The sequence below is a fragment of the Sycon ciliatum genome, chromosome 3 (assembly GCF_964019385.1).
Source record: "Sycon ciliatum chromosome 3, ocSycCili1.1, whole genome shotgun sequence".
NCBI lineage: Eukaryota > Metazoa > Porifera > Calcarea > Leucosolenida > Sycettidae > Sycon > Sycon ciliatum.
This window is the reverse complement of record NC_088645.1, coordinates 29,910,080-29,935,882: the sequence shown is the minus strand read 5'-3', so window position 1 is coordinate 29,935,882 and position 25,803 is coordinate 29,910,080. Positions and strand designations below refer to the sequence as shown.

The following is a 25,803-nucleotide window of genomic DNA, read 5'->3' as shown; positions in this document are numbered from 1 at the left end:
GTGAACTAAGGGTTCAACCGAAGGAATTTTTGATTTTGGCCCTGGGAAACTAAAGATATGGTCACAAAGTCGGTGAATGCTCTACAGCGATCCCTTCATCTAGAACAAAATCGCTTCGGTTAAACTCTAGCTTAGTATCTACTGAGGATTTTGAGCCATCGATTGTCAAAATCGGCCAATATTGTGCTACCTTATACTGTTTTGAAGTGAGCTAAGTCGGCAGGGGCGCACGTGAACTCCCGCGCGCGACGACAAGGAAGGAAGCCTGTGCATATGCGTTGTACGATGCGGAAACTACACCAGCGAGGCAGCAGCAAGGCGTTTTTTGCAATGTTTCCTCCGTGACTGACAAACTCTTGAAATATTATTCACCGTTTGCTGTCTCGCTCATCGGCGCTCTACTGCTGTGTGCTTCAGCAGCTATGGCGAACCGAAAATACATGACCAGTACAACGGCGAAGCCATTTGATTCGTCCTCTTGCAACGAAAGAGAGTGGCAAATCAAATAATTCACAACTCTCCATCGTCACTTCTCACAGCAGCGTGGCACGGCTCTTTCACTCGTGTAAGTGCATTTACAAAACGCTCTGAGAACAGAGATAACGAACTAGAACACGGTGTGAGTCTTTGCTTCATTCCATCAAGGAGCTCTTGTCCTCTACCTCTCCTCACCTGCGCCAGTGCATCAGCGGCGGACATAGATGTCGATCCCTTTCTCACTAAAAAAACTCGGCGGCAGAACTCGCGACTTCTCAGCGCAGGACTCAGCGTACGAACGAACTGTCTGAAGCCTTCGGCTTACGAGGCCAGCACTGCTCGCCACACACTCGCTCGGAAAGAAGCAATAACAACGACAGTGAACGGCAACCAAAGTGAAACGCAAGTCCCCAGCCGGTCTCCGTCTTCCTCAGTTCTACTGCTTCTTGTCAGTCACCAGGTCACTGCAACTCTCTCCTTGCTGTGCTCCGCGCCGCGCAGGCGTGCACAGCTCGAGTCACGCGAGCTCATTTCTATGGTGATCAGATTTCAAGATGTCCTCCCACGTAATCGAGTTTTGGCATCCCAACCGTGAGCCCTGAATTTGGTGTTTGTGTGTTTGTGTGTTTGTGTGTTTGTGTCACGCCTGGCGCTACCCGTATCTGTCCCGTACCGTACCGTACCATCAAACACAGCTGGCCACATACAGCTGGCAGCACTATTCAAATAGGGCTTTCAAACGCAAGATCATCACGTGAAGCAACTTGGAAGAATGAGTAAGAATGCGGAGTGTATTGGGGAATGCATGTAGGGCGATAGTGCGGGTTCGAATCCCAGGTAATGCCTTAAAAAATAGGAGAATTGAAAAATTTATAACATCTCTATTCTTTTTTTGCCGTCATCAAGGCGGTAGATGGTGTCGCACTACCCTCTACCGTACCTGTCGCGTACCTGTCCCGTAACTGTCTCGTACCATACCGTACAATCAAAGACGGCTGGCCACAATGCATATTCAAATCGGGCTTTCAAATACAAGATCATAACGTGAAGCAACTTGGAAGAATTAGTATGTATGCGAAGTGAATCGGGGGATGCATGCAGGGCGATAGTGCGGGTTCGAATCCCAGGTTATGTCTAAAAACAAAAAGTAGAAATTTATAAGAATTTATAACATCCCTTTGCTTTTTTTGTCTAAGTCATCAAGGCAAAAAAGCATAGCGTAGGGCCCTGAGCTTCCAAGCTCTCTCGTCACCTGCAGCCTTGCATTTGTTGACATCAGTCTGCAGCTTCTCACTCTGTTTTTGCAGTTGCAATATCTGTCTCTCTACGACTCTAGCTTCGTCATGCGGTTTTCGAGAGGAGCTAGGAGATCTGCAAGTGCAATTCTCATAACCCCCCGAAATTCCTCTCTGAACGAGTCGAGAAGCTGCAGCACACGCGACACAGGCAATGAGCTGTCGTCAATGCTATCACTTACGTGACGCGCTGTTTCATGATGTGCAAACTTTCAGAGAAATCGACGGGGGAGAACGTGGTGATTCGATTTTGACAGCATGTTACCAGGCGAGGACGCATAGTGCTCCTGGCTACAACCATAACCCGGTTGGCAGAGTCCCAATCGGATGAGAGATTATTTTTTCGATCTCCACAAAAAATAATTAACCCAACACACACGGTTTAGGCGATAGAGTCTACGGACTCGTACTCGTGACCTGGGCACCGCAAACCCAGCTCAACGGAGACCGCACACTCACCTCACCGCGCACCATATCCAAAACAAGCGGTATGGACAACGCCCCGGTCAAATACTGACCCCAACGGCGGGGATGCAACGCACAATGGCGAAAGAAGCAAGTCCGCAAGTACGACTCGCATTTGTCGAAACGACGAGGACGACAAACACTCCGGAGTACCACGCGCGCCATCATCACCGCACGCAGATCTACGCGCGATCCCCGCGCGCGACCTACGACACCACGCAAGATCGACGTCTCCAGAGCACAACTCGCGACGACAACAAGAAAACTTCACGTCGTGTCCGGCTACACTCCACATATCTTCCTCAGCCTACGTTCACCTTCCACGTCGACGACCATCTTACCAGCTCCTCGGACAACCTGGAGAGATCTCACGATAAGTCCAAAGTCAACACGCGTCTCTTTTAGAGACCCACCAATGAGACTTCTTTCCTCCTTCGATACACCAATAACCGCTGTCTGTGTGTTTTATAGCTCCGTTCACCTGACAGTAGACTCAGCCCACGCCACGAGGAACGTGATACAACACTAACCCATTCATCAATAATAATAGTAAACAATTTCTCGTTTCAACAAAGGATTAATACCGGAGAGCCCACCCCCTGGTGAGGCACAATTAATTAACTACGAGTGAACCCAAGACGGTCCAGCGCAACAGCCGAGGTAAGCAATGCTGACTCCGACATTTGACCCCTAAAACCGGCGTACCTGGCCTGAAAAACATCCTGGGCGCTGCACTGAACTTATGTCCCATGTTACCAATTGCAACATTCCACAAATCGTTCACAACTGAAGAAAATGTACCCTGAAGCTGATTAACGAAATATGACTCTGTTTTATATGTGGAATCAACAACGAGAACAACACTAAGAAAAACGACAACAACAACAACAACAACTACTACAACAACATCAACGTCCATCAACACCAACGTGCAGACGGGGTGTTCCGACGTGGTGTAGGCCTACCCATGGCCTCGTCGGAACATCACTAACCTCGTCGGCAGCGAGCACCTTCTCACAACAGTCGTCATGGTGATCACGATGACTGTTACAGCTGACGAGCTGAGAGAAGGATGCCATGGGCAGAAGTTGGAAAAGACAAAAAAAGAACAAAAAAAACAAAAGAAAAAAGAAAGATAACTTACAAATTACAGAGGAAGACAAGAAAATAACAACATCACATTCCAGACGTGATCCCTGCAGCGGCAGCAACGCGACAACGTTAACAATACTGCGGCGGCAACACGACGACTTCTACAACACAAAAAAAGAAATTTTCTAAATCCTAACAACTCCTGGAGTAACGAGGGTCCGAACCTGGGTTTCCAAATACGGTTCAAATGGTCGCAAGACCGGGACTCTGCCAACCGGGTTATGGTTGTAGTCAGGAGCACTATGCGTCCTCGCCTTGTAGTATGCTGTCTAAATCGAAAAACATGTTAAACTACCAAGCAAGGCTTCTGCAAATGAGAACGTGGTGAGTACGTGAGTCCTCCGTGTCGCGTATGATTTGAATGGTCGCGGGGATCCGGGACAGAAGAACAGTAATTTTACGACTCCCAGCGGTGCAAACAGACCGCGGCCATGTTTTCTCTGTCGGCGCCACGGCGATCACATTCAAAAAATCGATGACGTAATGCATGCGCAGAGTGTAGGCCTGCGCCTTGCGTTCACTGACCTCCCTAAAGTCCCTATCCAAAGCCGGCCATGACCGCCCAACCGCTCGCGGGTCCATTTTTATAGAACAACGTGCCATCCGACGTGTGTGGTATTACCACTGATTACCCAGCACCACGAGTTCAAGCATGCCTGCCTCGCCTTTTGTCTTGATAGCACCGACTACTGAACTCTACGTGTACCCTTGAACGTTTGCGGTACTCCACAGTACCAGTCGTACGTCGTGTGCTATCTGACGCCTCCCCTGATTTTTGTTTATAACTTTATTCATTGACTGGGCGTTCTTTGCTTTGCTCTATCATAAAAGTAGTATTAGGCTATTTTCTACACTAGTTTATTGTTTCCATTCGCGTCCACGTATCTGGGCGATACCGCACGTTTGGTTCGGCGAATTCAAGTAAAAATACACCTACCTACCTATAAGTATAAGGGAAATAATTGTGTTGATGACAGTTCCCCTTTAAGGCTTTAACAGAAGTTGAGGTTCGAAGGTCGGAAGGTCAACCTCCGCCGCTTACCGAAAATGTCGTCATTCGAGCACAATGAGCTGCTTGTGGACGCGAAAAGAGAGATTGCTATTTGCCAGTACCTGAGTGATGAGCACGTGCCGGGTCAGAAATTTGGAGACTGCCTAATCATGCGCATATCGGAGCCTGTGAGGCCGAGGCCGAGGGCTAGGGTCAAGCCAAGGTCACATCATAGCCGTTTCCATGGATTTTTCAAATTTTGAAAACGCAGCTTCGGCAGTGTCGGTGAAAGGAGTCGGTTGCCTTCGCGCAAGACTGCCGTTATAAACGGTTGGATATTGAGAAGATGCCAGCAGAAACAGAATACAATGTAATGCTTTGGTCGTTTGGAGGTGAAAAGGTGTTTCGGAAGGAAGTGAAGACATTGTTTTGGTCGGACGAGTGCTGTTTTCTAAACGTTTGGCAAGCGAGTGTAAGCGTACCAGTTTCAAGTGCGGGCCAAAGTCGATTTCAGTAAATCTACTCTTCTCCCAGTTGTTCGTATACCGGCGTCTGTAACCGACGAGTTGCCATCGTTGTTCAGGTGAGTTCTTGTTATTCTGAATATACCTCGATTACATTCGACGGAGCGCAACGTGACAGAATCTGGGTAGCAGCGGGAGCCAATGGGAGGCTTACGAAGTCGATCGCTGATGTCCAATGGAACGAATCCCCTCTTACGACACAACTACCGTACTCGCGCGATAAGAGCCCTCTTTCGAATAGTGCCTTAATCTCCAAGAGCCAGAGAAAAATCAAGCCCTTTCTTGAATAGTGCCCCCCCCCACCGGTCTTGTAACCAAGCCCATGTTCAAGTTTGGTGTTCTTTTGCTAATGTTCTTGGCCATTGCTTTGCACTGGTGTTTTAAGGAACAAAATCGAAGGTATTGTTCCCGTTTCTGTGGAGTCGTGAGCGTTTACAGTACACTTTAGCTTCTGTTTTTCTTTATTTTAAGCTGGATGACGCAAATGTTCCAGCAATGACAAAATAGTGCCCTCTCTTGAATACTGCCCCATCCGTGATGGACATCGAAAAAATAGTGCTCCAGGAGCACTAATCGTGCGAGTACGGTAATAGGAATGCTAGAACGTTTTTCGGGCTGGTATCAAAACATTCTTGCCATTGATTAGGTTATGCCTGCACGAAGTCTAGCACCCTATGGTGTGTTGGGCGTACAGTTGTGTGCAAAGCTGTCCATGAGAGTGTTGTAGTCTAGTTCCCACCTGTCACGGGTATCCTCGCTTGTAGGCGCGACCAGCGTGTATCCGCGTGCCGCGAGGATGTTGTTGCCCCATGGATTCCTGGTGGGCTGCTGGGCGAGAAGCGGCAAACGCAGACCAGTGACTGCATCCGCCACACATCTATGAAACAGCAAATTCCCATTTCGCTCAAAGGTTTGCTCCATTCATCCTCGGAGGGGCCTCACAGCAACACGGCAACAGTTCGTTCCATATGGGATGTCATTGAAATTCAAAAATCGAGGAAACGTACCAGAAGAAAGAGTCACAGGGACTCAGGTGCGAAGCTCTACCAGACTTACATGGAATGCGAAGCAATTTCAAATGCGCCTTGTGGTCAAGAAAGCTTTCTTTTTGATTCCAAGTAGTTGATAGACATGCAGGAGGCGTACATGCCACATCCACATGGACATGAGAGTAGAATATTACACAGCAATGAATCAAACAAGTCTCATTCCGCTGTAACTCCGAGTTTCGTGATGGACATGAGAGTAGATGTGTGCACGAAAATGATGAAAATGAACTGGGCACTGTGAAAGTGCCATGTTTTTCAGGCACGCATACACACTCATGACTCTTGCCGTGTATACCACACTGGCTGTTATTCCCGTAGCTATGCAAAAGACGTCACTTCAGTAACGTCTGGTGCTAGCCAGGGTCCACACAGCATTAATTCCGTGTTTGTTTGTTTGTTTGTGCCATCGGCATGCCTGCCGCTATCCGGTACCGTTCCATTAAAGACAGGTGGCCACAATATTCAAATATTCAAATATTGAAATAGGGCTTTCAAATGCAAGATCTTAATGAGAACTTGGAAGAATGAGTATGCATGCGAAGTGTATCGGGGGAATGCGTGCAGGGCTATAGTGCGAGTTCAAATCCTGGGTTATGTCTTTAAAAAATAGGAGAAATGAAAAATGTATAACATCCCTATGGATTGGATTGGATTGGATTTTATTTATAGTGGTGACTATAACAGACAATTGCCTAATAACAATAGACCCACTAGAGGGAAAGATGCAAAAGATCTGAATTATTAATATAATAGACTATTGGATAGGTGATCATGTTCGCGATAGAACGAATGGTTGAATCAACAGACCATGCACGCCCAACTTTGCTTTTTTGCCTAGGTCATCAAGATGGTAGACAGTGTTGTATTACCCTCGAATGCAAAGAGAAAGTTAATTTCTTTCGATCAGGGTCCTACGCTATGCTTTATTGCCTAGCTCCTCATGAAATTAAGATAATAAAGTAATATTTATAAACTCAGATACTGACAGAAAGTGCAACAACTAGGCACAAAACTGACAGAGTACTGAGACATTCAACGTCCTGACACCTAGCTTCTACACATCTCCATGGTGGAGAGTTACTCGTTTCCATATGTCCTTTTCCTTTCTACTTTTATTATTGGCTCAATACCCGAGTTTCAGATACCGAGCCAGTAATTAAATGTAAAAAAGAAAAGAAACACTTGAGAACGAGTTATGCAGCAACTATCCGCGACATTTTCGGTCGCTGCGCTCACCTTCCCCTCTTCGGTCCTACGTAACCATGAACCTTCCAAGTTGGACGGCTGTTGGTTTGCGCACTGGGGATGTGTTAGAGCTAGGCGTCGGGTCGCTGAATGTCTCAGTAGCCTGTCAGTTTTGTGCCCTATTATCGCACTTTCTGACAATTTATCATCTTGTTACAGTCGTGGATAGTTGCTGCACAACTCGTTCTCATGTGTTTCTTCTTTGTTTTTACATTTAATAATAATAAATAATTCATTGTCTTTTGAACAGATTGAAACTTTTTGCAATACAATGATGTAGCCGATCAGTTCGTTGTGGTATGGCTGGGAATCGTAGCCATTATTTTTTCTGGTTTTGGAGTTCGTATCGGAGCAGCCATTCTGCAGTTCAAATCGAGCCGCCATGGTCGACGTAAAACACTATTTACATCCACAAGCTCGGGGAGCAAAAGTCTCTCTGTCCCATAAGCTGCTACATACCAACTAGATATGGGGTCATGCACATCACACGAGCTGACTTGCACGCATGGCCCTTTTCACGAACCCAGACAAAGAGATTGGTCTAATATAACCCATGTACGAAGTCACTAGATTACACCCGCAACAAAGATGAAGGCGATAGCGCCAGACATCAATACGGTGTTGTACGGTATAAGGATGATGTATAGCATATCGTACAACAGTACGATGAAATTGTGGGAGATACCAGCGACCGCTTGAGAACGATGAACATTACAACAGTCTTACTGTGAGTGAGAGTCCGGCCAAATTTCTGAAGATCAGTAGCGAGTCCTATCCCGAGCATTATGTTAGCATTACAAGAGCGTAGACAGGTTGTGTTATAGGAGACCCAAGTTGCTGAAGACCAGTAGTAGGGAGGTTTAGTTCCCACGTAACGGAAACGCGTACGTGGGTGATCCACGTAAAGTGGATGAAGGGCACCCACGTTGCAATGTTGTGTTTAGTCACACGGAACAAACAAAAGCATAAAGCGAAAGGCCCAAACCTGGTCAAAGACGAAGCTACCCGGGCCTAAGAAGCTCATCAAATATTTTGATTTCGTGCTTCGGAAACTTCTTCAGCTGAGCACCCTCACAGCTTGCACAATGGGCTCCATTCTGATTTTCACCCACGTTCTGGCGGAACGTGGGTGAGCCTCCATACACGGTATGTCGTGAATCAGAAAACGTCTGTACGTGGGTCACTGAGTATCACGTGGTACACACACGTAAAGTACCCACGGATTACGTGGGACTAAACCTCCCTAGTCATTGCTGATAACGTGCAGAAAAACTAAATCCGTAGCCTCTTTTGCCATCGGACAGGATGCGTATTATAGGAGGCTGTAAAGTTATCTAATGTGCTTCACAGGCAACCATGCATTCGGCCGTCAGCAACAGTTAAGCACAAGCACACTATCAAGGCAACAACCATAACCCAGTTGGCAGAGACCCAATCGGATCGGAGATTTTTTTTCGATCTCCACAAAAATAATTAACCCAACACACACGGTTTAGGTGATAGAGTCTACGGACTCGTACTCGTGACCTGGGCACCGCAAACCCAGCTCAACGGAGACCGCACACTCACCTCACCGCGCACCATATCCAAAACAAGCGGTATGGACAACGCCCTGGTCAAATACTGACCCCAACGGCGGGGATGCAACGCACAATCGCGAAAGAAGCAAGTCCGCAAGTACGACTCGCATTTGTCGAAACGACGAGGACGACAAACACTCCGGAGTACCACGCGCGCCATCGTCACCGCACGCAGATCTACGCGCGATCTCGGAGCCTGTGAGGCCGAGGCCGAGGGCTAGGGTCAAGCCAAGGTCACATCATAGGCGTTTCCATGGATTTTTCAAATTTTGAAAACGAAGCTTCGGCAGTGTCGGTGAAAGGAGTCGGTTGCCTTCGCGCAAGACTGCCGTTATAAACGGTTGGATATTGAGAAGATGCCAGCAGAAACAGAATACAATGTAATGCTTTGGTCGTTTGGAGGTGAAAAGGTGTTTCGGAAGGAAGTGAAGACATTGTTTTGGTCGGACGAGTGCTGTTTTCTAAACGTTTGGCAAGCGAGTGTAAGCGTACCAGTTTCAAGTGCGGGCCAAAGTTATTCAGTCAAGTTGATTTCAGTAATTCTACTCTTCTCCCAGTTGTTCCTATACCGGCGTCTGTAACCGACGAGTTGCCATCGTTGTTCAGGTGAGTTCTTGTTATTCTGAATATACCTCGATTACATTCGACGGAGCGCAACGTGACAGAATCTGGGTAGCAGCGGGAGCCAATGGGAGGCTTACGAAGTCGATCGCTGATGTCCAATGGAACGAATCCCCTCTTACGACACAACTACCGTACTCGCGCGATAAGAGCCCTCTTTCGAATAGTGCCTTACTCTCCAAGAGCCAGAGAAAAATCAAGCCCTTTCTTGAATAGTGCCCTCCCCCCCACCGGTCTTGTAACCAAGCCCATGTTCAAGTTTGGTGTTCTTTTGCTAATGTTCTTGGCCATTGCGTTGCACTGGTGTTTTCAGGAACAAAATCGCAGGTATTGTTCCCGTTTCTGTGGAGTCGTGAGCGTTTACAGTACACTTTAGCTTCTGTTTTTCTTTGTTCTAAGCTGGATGACGCAAATGTACCAGCAATGAAAAAATAGTGCCCTCTCTTGAATACTGCCCCATCTGTGATGGACATCGAAAAAATAGTGCTCCAAGAGCACTAATCGTGCGAGTACGGTAATAGGAATGCTAGAACGTTTTTCGGGCTTGTATCAAAACATTCTTGCCATTGATTAGGTTATGCCTGCACGAAGTCTAGCACCCTATGGTGTGTTGGGCGTACAGTTGTGTGCAAAGCTGTCCATGAGAGTGTTGTAGTCTAGTTCCCACCTGTCACGGTTATCCTCGCTTGTAGGCGCGACCAGAGTGTATCCGCGTGCCGCGAGGATGTTGTTGCCCCATGGATTCCTGGTGGGCTGCTGGGCGAGAAGCGGCAAACGCAGACCAGTGACTGCATCCGCCACACATCTATGAAACAGCAAATTCCCATTTCGCTCAAAGGTTTGCTCCATTCATCCTCGGAGGGGCCTCACAGCAACACGGCAACAGTTCGTTCCATATGGGATGTCATTGAAATTCAAAAATCGAGGAAACGTACCAGAAGAAAGAGTCACAGGGACTCAGGTGCGAAGCTCTACCAGACTTACATGGAATGCGAAGCAATTTCAAATGCGCCTTGTGGTCAAGAAAGTTTTTTTTTGATTCCAAGTAGTTGATAGACATGCAGGAGGCGTACATGGCCACATCCACATGGACATGAGAGTAGATGTGTGTACGAAAATGATGAAAATGAACTGGGCACTGTGAAAATGCCATGTTTTTCAGGCACGCATACACACTCATGACTCTTGCCGTGTATACCACACTGGCTGTTATTCCCGTAGCTATGCAAAAGACGTCACTTCAGTAACGTCTGGTGCTAGCCAGGGTCCACACAGCATTAATTCCGTGTTTGTTTGTTTGTTTGTGCCATCGGCATGCCTGCCGCTATCCGGTACCGTTCCATTAAAGACAGGTGGCCACAATATTCAAATATTCAAATATTGAAATAGGGCTTTCAAATGCAAGATCTTAATGAGAACTTGGAAGAATGAGTATGCATGCGAAGTGTATCGGGGGAATGCGTGCAGGGCTATAGTGCGAGTTCAAATCCTGGGTTACTGTAAATATACAAATATTCGGCAGCTATTTAATTTCGGCTATATTCGGCACCGTCCCGAAACGCCTAAATTAAAACGCCGATGAAAATTTTCTCAGCATCTGTAGCGCTATACCATGCCCTCTACCCCACGCCGAAAATAAATCGCCGCCGAAATGTCCAAAATCGTGAAGTGCCGAAATTTTTGTATATTTACAGTATGTCTTTAAAAAATAGGAGAAAAGAAAAATGTATAACATCCCTGTGGATTGGATTGGATTGGATTTTATTTATAGTGGTGACTATAACAGACAATTGCCTAATAACAATAGACCCACTCGAGGGAAAGATGCAAAAGATCTGAATTATTAATATAATAGACTATTGGATAGGTGATCATGTTCGCGATAGAACGAATGGTTGAATCAACAGACCATGCACGCCCAACTTTGCTTTTTTGCCTAGGCCATCAAGATGGTAGACAGTGTTGTATTACCCTCGAATGCAAAGAGAAAGTTAATTTCTTTCGATCAGGGTCCTACGCTATGCTTTATTGCCTAGCTCCTCATGAAATTAAGATAATAAATTAATATTTATAAACTCAGATACTGACAGAAAGTGCAACAACTAGGCACAAAACTGACAGAGTACTGAGACATTCAACGTCCTGACACCTAGCTTCTACACATCTCCATGGTGGAGAGTTACTCGTTTCCATATGTCCTTTTCCTTTCTACTTTTATTATTGGCTCAATACCCGAGTTTCAGATACTGAGCCAGTAATTAAATGTAAAAAAGAAAAGAAACACTTGAGAACGAGTTATGCAGCAACTATCCGCGACATTTTCGCTCGCTGCGCTCACCTTCCCCTCTTCGGTCCTACGTAACCATGAACCTTCCAAGTTGGACGGTTTTGGTTTGCACACTGGGGATGTGTTAGAGCTAGGCGTCGGGTCGCTGAATGTCTCAGTAGCCTGTCAGTTTTGTGCCCTATTATCGCACTTTCTGGCAATTTATCATCTTGTTACAGTCGTGGATAGTTGCTGCACAACTCGTTCTCATGTGTTTCTTCTTTTTTTTACATTGAATAATAATAAATAATTCATTGTCTTTTGAACAGATTGAAACTTTTTGCAATACAATGATGTAGCCGGTCAGTTCGTTGTGGTATGGCTGGGAATCGTAGCCATTATTTTTTCTGGTTTTGGAGTTCGTATCGGAGCAGCCATTCTGCAGTTCAAATCGAGCCGCCATGGTCGACGTAAAACACGATTTACATCCACAAGCTCGGGGAGCAAAAGTCTCTCGGTCCCATAAGCTGCTACATACCAACTAGGTATGGGGTCATGCACATCACACGAGCTGACTTGCACGCATCGCCCTTTTCACGAACCCAGACAAAGAGATTGGTCTATTATAACTCATGTACGAAGTCACTAGATTACACCCGCACCAGAGATGAAGGCGATAGCGCCAGACATCAATACGGTGTTGTACGGTATAAGGATGTCGTATAGCATATCGTACAACAGTATGATGAAATTGTGGGAGATACCAGCGACCGCTTGAGAACGATGAACATTACATGAGTGAGAGTCAGGCCAAATTTCTGAAGATCAGTAGCGAGTCCTATCCCGAGCATTATGTAAGCATTACAAAAGCGTAGACAGGTTGTGTTATAGGAGACCCAAGTTGCTGAAGACCAGTAGTCATTGCTGATAAAGTGCAGAAAAACTAAATCCGTAGCCTCTTTTGCCATCGGACAGGATGCGTATTATAGGAGGCTGTAAAGTTATCTAATGTGCTTCACAGGCAACCATGCATTCGGCCGTCAGCAACAGTTAAGCACAAGCACACTATCAAGGCAAAGACATTTTTGTATTATTGTATTGTACCGTATTGTATGGAATATAATTTTGGCTCAACAGGTCAATGTACTTGGTCCGTTTCATCGCAATTGTCGCTTATCTATCACAACTAAGAACAGGAGTTTTTTTTACCGCTCTGTAAAATTTCCAATACGCATAGTGAAGAAGCATGATACATGATTCCTGTCCGCCACAAGAAAAAAATTCAGCGGTGGAATCTGGTGAAGAAAGTCGAAGAAAGGAAGCAAGGTTACAAAAAATGTACAAAAGAAAACAGCGACGGAGCGCCTTCTTGCACTCACGCTCTAGTTTATTCGACTCTGGCTCTGTATCACTCGAGCTGATATCACTTGAGCTGACATTCGCTGATCTGTATAGCTGCTGGCGTAGAGTATCTCTTGCTTTCTCCGCTTGGCGTATGGCGCAAAGGGAAAGGAACAGTCGTGGCTGTCACTTTGGCAGTTGGAGGAACGTGGGCAGCGTGACCCGTCTGTCACTACAGTACTCTGTGTTTCAACAATGTTTTTGAATCAGGCACACATCCCTCTCCGATCCAGACAGCTGTCATACGCTCTGCTGGATACGCTGCCCACGACTCTTGTACTGCCACTGCCAGGTCGGACAATGTCTTCTTTGCCACCATCTCCCATCAGGCATCAGTTTGCAGGCTTGCAAAGAATGCCAGGCCGTTGCAGTTCAAACGTGGCGACTGAGCTGGCTGACCTGGCCGTGACTGTCACGCTCTCCAGGTCAGGATGTCGATTTATCCTGCTACAGTTCCGGTCTTTGAGCTGCGCTTGGCTTTTTGCTGCAGTGAATGCACACATTCACTGCAGACTGCAGTGCAGTGCATTCACTGCAGCGAAAAGTTCCCCACTTTCCAATCAAAATTGTACGAATTGCGATGCCACCGGCGCCAGTCGCGATGATTTTTTCTTTCTGGTCTCCTTTGATCTTTCCATCACAACCTCCCAAACGAATGTGAGTTATATATCGAGATCGGACTGGGTTTTACCTGTCAAAAGATGTGTGGGAGATAAGCGACAATTGCGATTAAACGGACCAAGTATTACTACAAAAAGGCCAGAAAATCTGATTATAAGGAGATAAAAGGAAAAGAAGGTGCAAACCAAAAGTGGATGAAGTGAGAGAAAATAACATTTCGCAATAAAACCTTCAATTAATTTTGCCTTCCTCATATTCAAACTCATTGAAACGTTTTTGCAATACAATGATGTAGGCAATCAATGAAAAAAAACTATTTCCATCAGTTCTGATGAGCTTGATGAGCTAGGCAAAAAAAGCATATAGAGGTGAAATCCTGATAATTCGAACCTCAAAATGCCAGGAAAAAACTTCTAATTATCCGGACACTCTAATTATCCAAACATGAACCCACAACTCAATATGTATGTCAAAATGCTCTCATCGTCACGCAGAGTTGCGCTATGCACCTTAGACACAAATTTTACGGACACATTTTTGTATTATTGTATTGTACCGTATTGTATGGAATATAATTTTACCTCATTGGCTCAGCAGGTCAATGTATTACTATAAAAAAGGCCAGAAAATCCGATTATAAGGAGATAAAAGGAAAAGAAGGAGCAAACCAAGAGTGGATGAAGTGAGAGAAAATTACATTTCGCAATAAATTCTTCAATTAAGGGGGCACATCACCCAAAACTTTTATATGGCATTCAATTGACTGTAACTTTGGTGTTTCTCAGTGGATTTGAGTGAAATTTTGACCACACACTCCTGCCACTATGCTGGCCCTCAGGACATGATTTACAAGTTCTTGCGCCTCACTGACAGGCTTTCCAGGCCGGAAAAACTCAAATTTCCGGCATAGTGCCACGGTGTGCGAGCCACCCAGGAGCCAAACAAATGCATTTACATTTTTTTCACATTTTCGTGCCCATTCTGTCCGTGCGCGGGACCCAAACCTAAAACAGGTCCAGAAGCAGCCATGGGTGGTGGGGTAGGGCCCCTCTACGTGGCCCTAGAATCTGTCACAACGGAACGAGTGGGCGTTCTCTCGCGGACTCCCACAGGCCCAAGTCAATTTTTGAATTTTTTTAGGTTTAGCACATGCTACGAGGTCGTACCTTTGATACAACATCCAGTGCTTGGACCTCCACAGCAAGCCATTTCCACAGCGCTGCACACCAAATCCAGGATGCCCTCAGAAACCGGCAAAAACTGCCACTCACGTTTCACTACTGCCTAGTACTGAATCCTACCTGACTTCTTGACACGACTCAAATTTGCCAAAGTCACTAAATCAACGTCAACTACAATAATCAAGCCACATATCTGCAACGTCACGAGGGTGCTGGCAAAAAGTCCTGCTGCACGGCGGCGGGCTTTGCCCGCCCCCGTGCAGCCCAATACGTGGTTTTTAACATGATTTTTGGACTTTTTTGGACTTGGGGCAGAATTTTGCACACTTTCGCGTGTTTCCATAATACGACAAGTTGCGCACGGTCTGCTCACAATCAAATACAGTGCTGCCAACAAATGACAGCATGCAACAAAAAAATCTTTCCTTGCAAGGGCACATTTTCGGCCATAACTCTTGAACGGCTGGTCAGATAGGGACACAGTTTTCAGAGAATTTGCAGCTATTCATGCTCTTTCAACTGACGTAGCACTCAATATGAATTTACAAATTCGATTTTTCAGCGAATTTTTGGGTGATGTGCCCCCTTAATTTTGCCTTCCTCATATTCAAACTCATTGAAACGTTTTTGCAATACAATGATGTAGGCAATCAATGAAAAAAAAACATTTCCATCAGTTCTGATGAGCTTGATGAGCTAGGCACAAAAAAGCATATAGAGGTGAAATCCTGATAATTCGAACCTCAAAATGCCAGGAAAAAACTTCTAATTATCCGGACACTCTAATTATCCAAACATGAACCCACAACTCAATATGTATGTCAAAATGCTCTAATCGTCACGCAGAGTTGCGCTATGGACCTTAGACACAAATTTTACGGACACTTGACTGACCGGCACAGCCTGCTCATGAAAACTGAACTGACCAGTACAGTGTACAGTGAACTTCGAATTACACTTTGCTAACTTCGAATGATCAGCACAAATCCCACACATTTTCTATGTAAGTGGAATCTGTGGGACTTCTATTTAACCGGACATGTCCAGTTCGGGGTTCGAATTATCGGAAATTTTATGTGGGAATCGTATTGATAGAAACTCTAATTAAGCGGTGTGTTCGAATTAGGCCATATTCGAATTATCAGGATTCCACCTGTATTGACCTTTGATAAATACCCACACTAATTAGTGACCACACCATCAACAGTATCAAATTCTAAATTAATAAATTTGCTTTGACTGAATAAATACCACCGCACTTTTCTATGTAGCGCTGCACTTTCCCCTAAAAAGGAGTATTTTATAAACACTATTTATTGGATTTTGAGCCAATAAAATATATTTAATACAATGATAAAAAAATATACGAGAGAGCTTAGAAGCTCAGGGCCCTACGCTATGCTTTTTTGCCTTGATGACCTAGACAAAAAAAGCATAGGGATGTTATAAATTCTGTAAGAAAATCCTTTTTTTAAAGACATAACCTGGGATTCGAACCCGCACTATCGCGCGCCCTGCATGCATCCCCCGATACACTTAGCATACATACTAATTCTTCCAAGTTGTTTCACATTGTGATCTTGCATTTGAAAGCCCTATTTGAATATGCATTGTGGCCAGCCGTCTTTGATGGCACGGTACGGTAGGGGATAAGTACGGGACAGGTACGATCGAGGATAATAACGTGAAGCAACTTGGAAGAATGGGTATGAATGCGAAGTGTATGGGGGAATGCATGTAGGGCGATAGTGCGGGTTCGAATCCCAGCATATGCCTTAAAAAATAGGAGAATTGAAAAATTGATAACATCCTATACTTTTTTGCCGTCAGATACGGATAGCGCCAGGCGTGACACAAACAAACACACAAATACCAAATTAAAGTTGTGTGGACCCTGGCTAGCGCCAGACGTTACTGAAGTAACGTCTTACTGAAGTAACGTCCTCTGCATAGCTACGGGAATAAAATACTCCTTTTAGGGAAAGTGAAGGTTAACATAATTAGTGCTGAAACGATTACGTTTTTTCCTTAGGGGCTTAGCTGATACTTACCATTGGCGGACTATGCTCGGCCAATCGTCAAATTATGCTTTTGATTATGCCACAATTATGCCAACAAATATGCTGAATTATGCTCGGTTCCACTATGTATTCACGCTGTACATAGAGGATTGAGAAACCACGCATACACACACGACCATGCCCTAAGCATAATTTTTGTCTAAACCGAAAGATTATGCCGACCTTACACGTTGGAATCCGTATATTATGCCGGAGCATAATTTTTTGACGAAATCCAAAGATTATGCCAAATATTATGCCGGCATAATCCGCCAAGGGCTAGCTGAAACCATAACGATCGGCTTATCGGATAAACGATTACTATTGTAAGGCCTTATCCACACTACAGGTGTGAAGCGTAGTAGCGTCCTCTTTCAAGTGGCGTGCAAGTGCACTTGCATCCACACTCAGAACAGCCCGCGTGAAGCGTGACTTTTGAGGAGCGCCCGCGAGAATTTCCCCTCATATTCCAAATTTTTTCTCAGAGAGTTCCACATTGATCTGAAAGAGAAACCATCGACTCAGAAATTTGTTCGTGGAGGCTTTATCTTGTTGTCCATAACTATGTCTCCCTGTTTGTTGATTCCAGTGGAGAATGCCTCCAGTTATGTAAAATCGAAGACGAAATAGGTTGCTGTTTGCGACATACCTCCGCCAATCATTGAGCCGATCAAGTTTTTTTGACTGCACGCGCGATTTGGAAACTGATGAACAGCCAGGATCTTCTTTCTTTCCCACAGCAGGACTCTTGCTGCTCCTGAGTTCAAGCACTAATTCGCTTGGCCGTCGATTGTGAACAATCTGCACTGTGATCTCCTTCTGAAATTTATCGCCATACAGCTGGCGGCTGAATAAATTCAACTTCACGGCAATCTCCTTCTCCTTCACCGACCGCTTTTGCACCGTCCCATTGCTCGCTTTCTGTTCTGCAGCCCACAGCTCAATGAGCTTTCCTTCCAGCTCTTCACAGAACACAACCCTCGGCATATTCTCTAGATACATCAATACTTCAACAATTAGCTACTTCCGAAACCTGGAAAAGCTACTTGAAAGTAAAAAGTGGCCTTGTATCGTAGTTCGGAAGTTGCTGATTACGTTCAAGCGACTTTTTCACTTTCGCGCCGTTTCCCACGGTTCTCCATGACAACTTACAAGGAAAAGTGACCTGTATGCGGTTTTTGTTGTAGTGTGGATAGGCCCTAACTACATGATACATCAGTACAGTCATGTACATTCTGTGAATTTCCAAAAAATTACCAGTCCAATAATGCCAGCGACGGAAAGCGGGTGCATAGATCCGATGATCCCGCAACAAGCCCGTCAGCTTTTCGGACTGACCAGACGAATACAGACAAGACAGAGGCGACGCACTGGTTGCAATCCAAGAGCTAATGGTGCCCTTCGCCTGTGACATCGCTGACTCCGATGATGAAGTCAGGGAAGCCGACCAGGGGTGCAGATCGGCGGGTTTCGACGGATGAGCTGACTTGAGGTGCGCCAACAAGTAACTACATAATTGCTTTTCCTGTCTATGCTCAAAATAGGCACAGACGCCAGGCATAGCTGGTCGTCGAGAAAACTGGTTCGGAACCGTCCACAGCACGGAAAACACGAAACTGAAGATCACTTTACTGTCTTTAGCTCAAGACTACTTCGAAGTACCCGCACGCGGAGGGAACTCCAGCCCCTGCAGCTAGTGTAGACACATACTGAGCCTGCCAGTCCTGCATGCTGTATGTAAGAAAAGTAGTCAGCTCAAAAGACGGCGACGGTGATCCCGTCGATGTTTCTCCGAACGCACTTGTACTTTTATACGTACATCGGTGTTGCATGTGTACAGACTCATTCATGTACATATTCATGTCGTAGATATACTCGCAACACTTTCGGTGCATGCACGCCTTGTGCGACCCCCAAAAGGGGGGGAAATCCCTTACCGAGCGCAAGTACCATTCTACTCGTTTAGTTGATAAATCGAAATAACCGCTCGATCTTTTTATTATTGAGTAAGTAACGAGTAAACGATATAATCGTTTCAGCACTATGTATAATAAATGTAGTAGCCTCAGGATTTATTGCAATTAAATACCAGTGTAAAAACCGAGGCCCCCGATGTTTTTATAACTGTTACATTTATTATATACATAGAGTAGGGCCCTGAGCTTCCAACCTCTCTCATTTTTATGAGTGTGGCATGCACATTCTGATTCCGGTGTACCATCGCATGCATCTATTATTGCACGATTTACTGGTTCTATATTTCATAATTATATTGGTCGATTATGCGGGCAATAATAGATTTATTCCCGTAGCTATGCAAAAGACATTACTCCAGGGTCCACACAGCTTTAATTCCGTTTGTTTGTTTTTGTTTGACGACGTCGGCATGTGGCGCTATCCCATACATGTCACGTACCGTACCATCATAGACAGCTGGTCACCTTATTCAAATAAAATAAAATAAATTTCAACTGCAAACTCATGACGTAAAGCAACTTTGAAGAATGTGTATGGATGCGAAGTGTATCGGGTGAATGCATGCAAGGCGATAGTGCGGGTTCGAATCCCATGATCCCATGATTTTTATGGTTTGAAAACATTGGAGAAATGAAAAATATAACATCATCGTTGTATACTTTTTTTTAACTAGGTCATCAAGGTAACCATGTCGCATTATCGCGTTAGCGTTCAAATGCTTTTGTGTGTGGTGCCAATGGGCCGACAATGTAAGGATCGGGTAGATTGCAGTGTTTTAATGCGCGCGGTTGTGGTATATTAGAATTCTGAGATCTTTAACAGAGGATTACGAGGAAGAGCAAAATGACAGGGGTGGCAATGTTGAAGCTCAGAGCAGACGGTATTGACAGGTGTGCCTACACAGAGAGTAGAAGATGGGAAAAGAGAGGTCTCACCGCGTCGAGAGTATGTGTGCTTGCGAAAGGCTACGCCAATAACAAGAAACAACCAAGCAAATATCCCGTCGTTCGGAGACTTACGGACTTCGTGAAAGGATGCATCGACAGCAAGAGGCCGCTGAACAGGCATCCAGTGGGCAGGAGAAAGTACATGATCATCCCCGAACTTGTTCAGGATGCGGTGACAGCGGTCCGTAGGCATAGGGCTGACTGTACAGTGCATGCTGAGGTGACTTCAAACTTTCGCCATTCAGTCAATCCTTGTTCGAAATCAACAAACGAAAGGTCTAATCGTATCAAAAAAGCCTCAGCCGACGGCTTCAAAACACCCGAAGACTATCCGAGGTCATGGGAAGACGAGGGAAGACGATCCAAGGTCATGACGCAGAGTTATGACACTCGAATGAAATTTGCTGGCACGAGCCAGCTAGCGCCGGCGTAAACTTGAAACGCGAGCAAGGGATTTTCACTGACTCGCTGCCCACGCCTGCACAAGTAGCATACGTCATTCTGAAGCTGAATTTTGAAGCTCTCTCCTGCAAAAAAAATTGACGGTTCTGCGATCGATATTGTTAAAATGACTGAGAACTCAGTAGCGCACTCTCAGGCTTGGCATTGGAGCTCTCATATAGCGCTGTGGCGTTACTCCTACGCCTCTGTCATTTGCGCACTGGGTACGGCTGTGTTCGTCTTGGAGAGAGCTTTCCATTGATCGTGAGATTGTTGGAATACTCGAAAGGAGATCTAAATTACTGTCCGATAAAAAATTTAGTTTGTGAATTTCACGCGTCTACTGAAATAATTTAAGCTGTAAATCAACAGAGGACTATGAGGAGGAGGAAAATAACAGCTAGGGTGAGAGTGTTGAAGGTCTGAATAGACGGTGTCGACATCAATGCCTACAGAGAGTAGAAGATGGGAGAAGATAGGTCCCGCCGCCTCGAGAGTCGCCGTGCTTGCGAAAGGCTACGCCAAAAACAAGAGACAACCGCCGTATTAAAACTGATCGACTACATCATTGTATCGCAAAAGTGTTTCCATCCGATCGAATAACAATCATGGTGAGTAATAAGGCAAACAAGCATAACGTAGGGCCCTGAGCTTTCAAGCTCTCTCGTTACGACATAGCCTACCTGAACCGTTTTAGCTTTGTTTATAGGAAGAAAGGAATACCGTATTATCTCTATTGCAAGCGCAGTCTCTTCTAGAAGCTCAGTCTCTATTATAAGCGCACTCCAAGAGGGCTTCGAAGATATACAAGTGCAGTCTCCAAAATAAGCGCAGAGCTTATAATGGAGAACCGTATGGATCATGTCCATGCATATTTGACGTCACACAGTATCACATAGTATCACATAAACACATGCTGTGGTAAAAGACTGCGATCCCGAGATCTAAAGAACAGACTCAGTGTACCAGGAAGCACAAAACTGCAGTCCGGGTGCCTCCTGGGAAGCATTGTGCTACTGATATAACGAGAGAGCTTGGAAGCTCAGGGCCCTACGCTATGCTTTTTTGCCTTGATGACCTAGACAAAAAAAGCATGGGGATGTTATAAATTCTTATAAATTTCTCCTTTTTTTTTAAAGACATAACCTGGGATTCGAACCCGCATTATCGCGCACCCTGCATGCATCCCCCGATACGCTTCGCATACATACTAATTCTTCCAAGTTGCTTCACGTTATGATCTTGCATTTGAAAGCCCTACTTGAATATGCATTGTGGCCAGCCGTCTTTGATGGTTCGGTACGGGACAGGTACGGTCGAGGGTAATACAACACCGTCTACCGCCTTGATGACGCCAAAAACAGCATAGGGATGTTATAAATTTTTCAATTTTCCTATTTCGTTTTTTAAAAGGCATATCCTGGGATTCGAACCCGCACTATCGCCCTACATGCATTATCCCATGCACTTCGCATTCATACTCATTCTTCCAAGTTGCTTCACGTTATGATCTTGCGTTTGAAAGCCCTATTTAAATATAGCGACCAGCTGTATGTGGCCAGCTAGCTGTGTTTGATGCTACGGTAGGGTACAGGACAGATACGGGATAGCGCCAGGCGTGACACAAACACATAAACAAACGAATAACAAATTAAAGCCGTGTGGACCCTGGCTAGCGCCAGACGTTACTAAAGTAACGTCTTCTGCATAGCTACGGGAATGAAAAATAATAGGCAATGTTCATGTAGCAGGTGGTTGGAAAATTATAAACCCAGTCTCTACAGTCTGTTTCAAAAAGATAAGCAATCAAGTTTGGGTCTTAAAAAGTATGAAGATATGGGAATTCGGACAACAAAGTACATAAAACGGCTTGTTAGGGCACGGCAAATTGTTCTGTGAAGGTTTCAGAACAATTGGACCCACCGTTAAGGAGTTAGTATTTCGGCCAGGTTTCTGGCCTTTTCCCATGGTTTATAATTTGCCCTGGAAGCCAGTATCGATTTGTTATCAAAACCCACGATTTATCCCTTCCTTTTTGGCCTTGTGGTTATGCATGCTGTCTGCTGCCCATGAAGTTGTGAGTTCAAATCCCAACAAATCTTCAAGTGAAATATTTCTTCTTGAATTTTCATTGTTTTGGTGATCACGCTGGTACAAGACAAAGAAGGTGGCTGCGCCAAACGACTTGTTGTTGGAGCTCGCGTTTCCTGCCGAACTGACTGACACTTGACTGGCTCACGCCATTTGAAGTTGTGAACACGGAAGTCATTGCGCTGTAGCTACGTGTTGTTGAATACACCGGCACATCGATCGATCGATTTCTGTTTGAGAATTATTTTAGTAACTGAAGATCGCCAATTTATTTGAATTTAGGAGTCAACACCGTCTTCTATAAGCTTTCACAGGCGTCTGCTTTTGTCACAATGTCGTCGAAGTCACACGGATAGCTCTGCCACTTCAAGGCCTTGGGAATGAGTCTGTGTCAATGCCGTTTTCGTCACATCGTGAGAATAAATTGCATCCGCGGCAGCTCAAAGAATCTATTTGGTCACAAAACGGACGCATCCCGCTCGTCAAAATTTACCACACTTTCGACATGTCCTCTCTGACTCCATATCGATGCGAGGAAGAGCTCGTTTGTTGTAAACCAGACGAACATGTACGACATGGCCAGCAATCGAGGACATCTTGAGAGTTGTAATTTTTGTACTCCTCCGAGGTGTGATTTTTGGCGTGCTGGGCCAAGCACAAGGAAGCCATCTGCAAAAAAACTGCAGAAAATGGTTGTTGTTTGATCCTTTGGCGTAATCTTTGTTTCTAGTCGAAGCTAGTTGCTGTTTGGAGCAGAAACGCTGAAATTGACTATTTTCTGCATGTACTCATACATGTACTCATGTACTCAGGCGTGCAGTCTCACTCGTATTTTAGCTCTTTTTCTGGAATGGATGCTGCTCTGCGCCCCTTGGTGAACCTTTCCTGCGCTCGTGGAGCAGCTGAAAAGGACCACTGGTATGTCTGGTTCCTGGTTTGAAAGTGGAGAGTCGACTTTTGTGCCTTGAAAAAGGAGTAGAGAGCGATAAAGGTACGTCTGTGGCTTATTTTTGAGTGCTCCTCGGACATTTTTGATCGTGATAGAAATTCTCAGACCAAAGTCAGACCAAAGTCAGCGCGATGATGGCTGTACAGTTTTCTTGTGGATTTTTTAGTTGTTTCATCTCGTGTCTATGTCAGTATCGTGATGGTGAAGTGGAGAGGGTGATTTTCTTCCTCTATACTTCGTTCGGCCGACTTTGCTTCGTCCTCGTTGAAAAGTGATCCTGAAAAAAAGGTCGATTCGCAAAATTATGTTGATTTTCAATGTACGTGGTGACATGCGATTGCTGGCTATGAGTACCGACGTCAGTGAGTTGTCATTTTTCATGCTTTCGCGCGGAATATTTCTTCCAGTTGACAGTGAGTTTTTCCAGGCAGCGCTCGAGCGCTCATACGGTAAGACGGCAAACTCCCCGGGCGATCGCCAGGATTGCTAATCTTTTTGAAACTGACTATAGTAGAAGCCCAGTCTCCAATATAAGCCCAGGGTCCGGACTGGTTGAAAAAATGTAATTGCTGGGCTTATAATGGAGATAGTACGGTACTATTGTAAAAAATTTGTAATAGTACATAGTAGGTTCATGTGCCATTTACATTGGACATTTGTCTTCTGTGTAAGGCCATGGTAAAATTTATCTTTGATTGTCAAGTACGCGCGCACCGATTCTTGGCGGCGCACCGACGATTTTTATTTTTAATTTCTATGCATGCATATGCGCGCATTGGCCGGCCAGGCATGCATGATATGTGAAAGTACAGTCCTCGCATGCTGTGTAATACAGTTGTGGCTAGTGAAATCCAACACTTGGCATAAGGGACTGCACCATGCAGTCTGCAGCCCCTGCAGCCCGGCATACGTACAGTACATGTGCTACATACAACTTTATCTGTCTGATGACAAAACTCGTACTCATCACAGTCAAGGTTCAAAAGATGCTGGCAAAAATGAATAGGGATTGGATACCAATACTCCTTATGTGTACCATGTTTGTGAACTGTGTGTATCTACACTGTGACCTTTCGATCCGTTTGGGATGCATACGGCTCTATAGTACAAATTAGGTGCAGTGCATTACATCATTGGTGTCCATTTGTGCATGTGGCGCTGTCCCCTATGACAAGTGTCGGATTTCACTTCCCAAAACTGTAGTACGCACTGCACTGTACAGTTTTGGCATGCTGTGTACTAGTACGCACTGCACTGTACATTTTTTTAATTTTTTTTATATTTCAACAGTTTATTGACATCATACAAATCCGAGAAGAAAGAAAAAGGCGCAACCCTGCCCTGCCAGTTATTTGGACTTACGGGGGTCGCCATGACAAATAATAAAAATAAAAGTATAATAATATGAAATTATGTATACAATAAATGCTCCGGCCTTGGGTTTATGACCAATAAAAACTAACTATAAAAACCTCGGGGGACCTCGGTTTTTATAATTAGTTTTTATTGGTCATAAACCCAAGGCCGGAGCATTTATTGTACTTAGAATCAACCAGTAAAAACTCCTACTCAATCTCCAACAACAAAATTAGCGGACAGCTGTTATTTGTGTTGCTATGACAACCCGTGTGCTGGACGAGTATTTGTTGTCATTGGTTCAATTTCTTTTAGTCTTCATAGGCTATCAGATCATTTTCCTTATTCGGTCTATTTATAACCAGTATCTATAATGAGAGTGTGGTCTGTCTCCATGGTTTCCGGTGTTCATTTCATAACTATAGCCACTGCTCCTTGTTAGACCTTATGTGGAAGGCCCATTCTTGCATATTCCAACAGCAGCCAAGGGAGCTACCTCTCTTGGTTATGCGGACTGGGTCCGATCCTAAAAAGCTGTTTTTATGAACTGTTTTTATTGGATAGGATATGATTATGTTCAATAAGGGCCTGGTCAGACTGCGGCAAAATCGAAATAATCCTAGGATTATAATCCGAATCTCCATAGTAACTTGCCGCCAGAGCGGCAAAAGCGAGAGTTGACGCTCCAAAAAAAAAGCAAGAACGGACCACGCTTTTCCGCTCCAAACAGGATTTGACGCTGATACGCCATTGACGCTGATAATCACTGATTTTTTCATCTCGATATCGAAGAGTTAATTGGCCACGGACAACAACAAAACTCATAAGGATGGTTGCAAGGATTGCACTGAAGGTGTTGGCGATCCCCAAGGTGAAGGAATTTGACGTCGTTCGTGGAGATTACCACTTGACGCTCGAAATGAAGTTTGAATTTTCACTCTCCCCACATGTGTAGTGTGATCGCGATTCAAATTCTGGACGCTGTTCTGTTTTCGTCAGGCAACCAAAATTTGCCGCAGTCTGACCAGGCCCTAAACGAGGTTTGTGTCAATGGGAGATTGACTTGGAGTTTTTACGAGTTGATTCTAAAACACCGTAAAAAAAATTATAATAC

General features: G+C 45.0%; 1 long non-coding RNA gene across 1 annotated transcript in view; it reads left to right on the top strand.

Moving 5' to 3' along the window:
- Positions 1–9,164: 9,164 nt before the first annotated feature.
- The window catches only part of LOC135812653 (uncharacterized), a 33,468-nt gene continuing 16,829 nt past the window's right edge, over positions 9,165–25,803 (top strand). The window contains exon 1 of the long non-coding RNA XR_010552900.1: positions 9,165–9,384. This is a non-coding gene — a long non-coding RNA (uncharacterized LOC135812653). The remainder of the gene's footprint in view (positions 9,385–25,803) is intronic.